General features: G+C 37.4%; 1 long non-coding RNA gene across 1 annotated transcript; it reads left to right on the plus strand.

Annotated features, from left to right (window-relative positions):
* Positions 1-355: 355 nt before the first annotated feature.
* Positions 356-4,875, plus strand: LOC110038766. The gene is made up of 3 exons (XR_002295453.1): positions 356-451; positions 1,518-1,521; positions 4,863-4,875. It is a non-coding gene; the product is annotated as an uncharacterized LOC110038766 (long non-coding RNA).
* The last annotated feature ends 836 nt before the right edge of the window (positions 4,876-5,711 follow it).

Consider the following 5,711-nt stretch of genomic DNA (forward strand, 5'->3'; position numbering starts at 1 on the left):
AGGGCGTTGCCTCTACGGTACGCCTACTTTTTGGGTCACTGCCACTACGACACACTCATTTGTTTGGGTCGCTGCCTCCACGACATGCCCACCTTTTCCTGAGTCACTGCTCATGGTACACTCATCATTTCTATCACATGACTGTTTACATTTGCATTTGCATGTTTGCATATATAGCGAGCCAGACTCGTTAGGAGAGTGACCTCGTGTTGGTCGCGATGCCTTAACAAGCATTGCTTGGCTGGGCTGATCCTGGTGAGCAATGCGAGTTAAGTCATCGGGATTGACATGAGTATGACTATGCTAAATATCTAATAGATCTAACTTGTGTCACCCCTCCTCGTGACACCCTTTAGATCGTTCGGATCTTTAGGATGGGGCCGGTATGACGACCCTGTCAAAGTCATACTATACCCAGACTTACCCCACGCTTAGATACTAGGCTGACGCAGTTGACGCACTTTTTATTAAACGGTGTGCTAGGCTAGGATTTAGGGTGCTAGGTAGTCTTTTTGATGTCTAACTATTGTTCTCTGTTGGATTGGTTGCCCTAGTCAGGTATCTTTCTTTTGCATTATGCTTGTGGTGTGTGTGCATGCTGCATATGTGTGGTAGTGTGTTAGGGCACTTTTCTACAGGGAGTCATGCCTATTTATATGCACACACACAGGTACCGCTATGGGGGAGCAAGTAATGATTTCTGACCTTTTTGCTTGCAGATGCTATTAGCTCCCCCACTTTTAAGGTATGACTCATGATACGTTGTTTGCATGTGATCTTTCCCGCTGACACTTGTTTTCATGCAGGATTGAGTCTTTTATTTTCCTATGTAATTTTTAGAGTCCAGGAGAGTCCTATAGCAGAAATAAGATACGGGCACGGGTTCCGAGGCGTTTGGTGCGGGAACCACGTAGAGGGGACCAGGAGCAGATGCTCATGCCCCGTATCTTAATTCTACATTTTATATTGATGTATAGAATTAGGACCGGGCGTGTATATGCGGAGTCCGACCACCCTTTTCTTTTCTGGGATATGTTGCTAACCCAGCGGCACCGGCCTGTTTATTATTTTGATTTGGCTTGTTTTGTTCTTTGCATCATACTGCATGTCTGCACTTGCATGTGTTTTCTTTGTTTCTTTCTGTGGCTTATCTGGGATTTCACGATATAATCTAGGCTCATTAAAGACCTTAAAATTGTAACTTTCTGCAAAATCCTAAATAAAATATTCGAGATAATTAAAATTTAGGATTAAAATATTCAGGATTTAAAAATTGCAACATTTATTTTCCTGCATATGTTAATAAGGCCTCCACGTTAATAAGGCCTCCACAATACTTAAGGACCCCTCTAGATAACTACATGCATATTTGCATGTCCCGAGGAGGAGTCCCCATGCTTCTCCAACCTGACTGGCCCAACATACCTCTTTATAGGTAGTTATCTAGTGCGCCTAGGGTGTTAGAAGGCTCCCTGACCCAGACAGGGTGTAAGTCCTTTTGTTTGGAGCGTTTCCAGCTTTGTAGCTAAACCTCCATTTTTTTTCCTTCCTGAGGCATCCTTGACACTTTAGCAAGTATAAGTCCCAACTCTTATAGCTCCAGCTTTTAGTCATAGGATAGAGTTTCTTTCCTATGACCTTAGGGCTACCGAGGGTCCAATTGATAATGCAATTCAAGGATTGGCGCGATCTCAGGACGTGTTGGGCCGACTACCTTCACGACCAGGTAGACTTAGGGTCCTAATAGCTGTGGATGACGGGTCCGTGGTACCCCGACCCAGTTATCTCTACCTTTTAGGATCACTCTACCTTCCTTTTGTTGAGCCCCTTTGAGCCATGTCGCTCCTTGACTTCGTTGATATGATTTGATGGCTTGATGCCGATGAGCTGCCGCCCATTGGGATACGACGATTTGTCCTCTGCCCTTATGGCCCAGACGTGCTTTAACGTGTCGGGATATCCCCGCCAAGATGATTTAGGTTATTTCATGGGCCCCATGTGTCGATGAGCCGCTACCTATTCGGGATGTGAGAGACTCACCCTCTGTCCAATGGTTTAGCGCGAGCTTTAAAGCATCGGGACTATTCCCATACGGAATAACCTTCCTTTGAGTACCTATTGCCCCAAGTTCACGATAATCTAAGTGAAACTCTTTTTATCGAGAGTATTCTTGGGTACCCCCCAAGATGTAATTAACCAAGTGGGATACGTCCCCTTGCGTCCCCTTGGGAGCCCTTGGGAGTGCTCTTGACCTAAAAATAGGTACCTACACCTGAATCTCTAGTTATTGGTAGTCTACGTAGGTATTCTTTCGTGGATATCGGTTTAAGGTGCTTTCGCCCGATCTTGTTTGGGCAGACACTCTTAACCTATCCTTGCGAGGTTTACCGCACGTAGGCTCTCCACGTTTTGTGTTTTCTCTTGTTTGTCGTTTTGTCGTATGTCTTATTCGATTCCTCTCCTCTTCGAATCACATATATGATTCAAGAGGGAGATTTATTCAAATAGGAGAAGTATACGACGATCGACAAGCTAAAGACTCTTTCTAAAATAAAAGAGAGAAAAACAAACGAAAACACACCAGAATTTCAAAATTCACTATTTTGGCTCCAAATTTCATCCTTTTTGCCATTTTTGCTCCAAATACATAAAAATGATATACCTACAACAAAAATATTAAAACACTCTTCTTTAAAATGCATTATCACAAGAAATAAGCATAAAATATGTACTTAAAATAATATATCATTTTTGTGTATCAAATGGTTAATCATTCAATTTTTTTATAATTGGTTAGTAGAGTCCCTTAGATTTATTATAGATGTTGTTTCTAGAGGTTCATTAATATCTAAACCCTTTAATGAAGCTTATTCATTAATTGAAGAACTGACTAAAATTTTTTTTCAATGGCCTTCTGATAGGGTAAATCCTAAGAACGTGGCTAGTATTCATGATAACGATGTTATTTCAATGATTGCATGTCAGTTGCTGTATTATCTAAGAAGATAGACCAAATTGGAATAAAATTTTCTCTAATACCCCAACTAGTTGAAGAAAATTCATTAGGACAAATGTTTGATTCTCATAGTTCATTGTAGACTATGAATACTATCAACAGATCCAATAACCCCTATTTAAATTATTACAACCTAGGTTGAAAAAATCATTCTAACTTTAATTGGAACAAAAATCTTAGTGGTGGAAGTCAACAATTGGGGAATGCTCAAGTCAACCCATTGGGAAATTAGAACAACCAAGGTGGTGCTAACTTTAGACCTTGTTATCCTCATGGATTCAATCAACACGTTAAGGAGAAGAAGTTTTCTATAGAAGAACTAATGTTGCAAATGAGCAATCATTTACAAAGTCAAAGTGCTGCTATTAGAAATATTAAGAATCAACTAAGACAAATTGCTAATGCACTTAGCAATAGGTCTTAGAGAATGCTTTCTAGTAATGCAGAGATCAATCCTAAAGAAAAAAAGTAAAGAGCCAGAGCAAGTTAAAGTGGTCCAACTAAGTAGTGGAATGGAATTAAATGTTGGAGTTCAAAAAGAGATTGAAGTTAAGAGAGAAGTTGAAGAAATTGAAAGACCTGAAGAAATTATTTATACGAAGGCAGAAACACCTAACTCTCCAACTAAGATTAATTTAGAAAGACCCTCACCACCTTTTCCTCTAAGACTTAAACAACAAAAATTGGAGCAACATTTTTCAAAATTTTTTGAAATATTCAAGAAACTTACAATAAATATCCCTTTTTGCTGAGGCTTTGAAACATATGCCAAATTATACTAAATTTATGAAAGAAGTTTTAAATAAAAAAAAGTTTTTTTATCATGAGATTGTTGCACTTAATGAAGATTGTAGTGCAATAATTCAGAAAAAGCTTCATTGAAAACTCAAAGATCCTGGTAGCTTTACCATACCTTGTGCAATTGGAGAAAAATTTTATAGAAAAGCTTTATGTGATTTATAAGCGAGCAATAACCTTATGCCACTTTATGTATTCAAAATTTTAGGTTTAGGAGATATTTCTCCCACTACTGTAACTCTACAATTAGCGAACTGATCTATCACTTATTCTAAAGGGGTTATAGATGATGTGTTAGTTAAAGTGGATAAATACATCTTCCCTATTGATTTAATTATATTATATATGGAAGAAGATAAAGAAATTTCTATTATTTTGGGGGGACCTTTCCTTGCTACCGGAAAAGCAATGATAGATGTGCAAAAAGGGGAATTAACAATGAGGGTGAATGATCAAGAAGTTACATTTAATGTGCTCAAAACATTGAAGTATCATGATAGAAAATGTTATAGAATGGATATTATTAATGATATGATTGTTAATCATTTTCAAAATAGATGTGAAGTCATATTTGATCAAGAAGATGAAGTCATTTCAGAAGAAAAAGAACAAAAAAGTTGAGACTAAAGGAGATTCTGGAGGTGAATCAAATGAAATGATTACTGAGGATTCAAATTTTATTCAGAAAAGTTATGAAATTTTAGATACTACTGAAAATAGTATACCTCTGATTCCATCTATTGAAAAACCTCTTGAACTTGAGATGAAAGTTTTACTTACTTATCTAAAGTATGCATATTTGGGGAACTCATCTACATTACCAGTTATTATATCCTCATAATTGACTGCAAAACAAGAAGAACAATTATTATAAATATTAAAGAATCATAAAAAAGCCTTTGGATTAACATTAGCTGATATTAAAGGAGTCAGTCCTTCAATATATATGAACATAATTATGATGGAAGATAGCCATAAGCCTAAAACTAATCCTCAAAGGAGATTGAATTCTATAATGAAAGATGTAGTTAAGAAAGAAATGTTAAAGTCGTTAGATGTTGGGATTATTTATTCAATTTTAGATAGTTCTTAGGATAATCATATTCATTGTGCTCTGTCAGCGATATTTTTTGGTTGAAGGAGTGTTGCCCGTAAGAAGTCGTCGGTCATCAGAATCAAAATCCGGTCACCCACTTTGGAAGGACGTTTTAATTTATATATATATATATATGGCTCGATCAAATAAACTAAGGAAAGTATGACGTCCGTTTGGTCTGCGAAACCTTTGTATTTACCGACAAGTTCCTCTATTTAATATAAATGATTAAATGGGGTTTATATTACACTGGGTTCAGACATGCTTTCTATAAGGGCAAACCCCTATAGTTAATTACATCTTAAATGACCAAAGTCACCTAAGAAGACTTTCGATAAAAATTAAGAAATATTATCTTCAAGGAGTTTCAAAGGGTAGGACTTTTCAATGAGATCAGACATAGAGATGTGAAAGGGGATTGGTTCAAATTTAGAACATTTTGTTGTAGAGTCCAAAGAAGGAAGAACTAGGGGATGTCATGGATCCAGAGGAGAACCCTGGTGACTTCCCAAGCTGTCCTAATGTTTGGCTTCAGTTTTGAGGAGAAATGTTTAAGTGTTTCATCCTGCTAATTTTATTAGTTAGGGCTTACATTCGTGTGAAACTATCACACCAATAGCTGGAAGATGTGAGGATTTAGGTCGTGACGGACGACAACCTCAGAATCTTAAGACGAGTTAGGGCTTATATTGTATGACAGGGCTATACAAAGGCCTAAAGATAATGTGAGGATTTACGTTGCATAAGTAAGCAACCTCAAAGTTCTACGACTTTGTTGTTTATATTTAAGGAAGGAGGACC

The sequence above is a fragment of the Phalaenopsis equestris genome, unplaced genomic scaffold (genome assembly GCF_001263595.1).
Source record: "Phalaenopsis equestris unplaced genomic scaffold, ASM126359v1 Scaffold233789, whole genome shotgun sequence".
NCBI classification, from domain to species: Eukaryota; Viridiplantae; Streptophyta; class Magnoliopsida; order Asparagales; family Orchidaceae; genus Phalaenopsis; species Phalaenopsis equestris.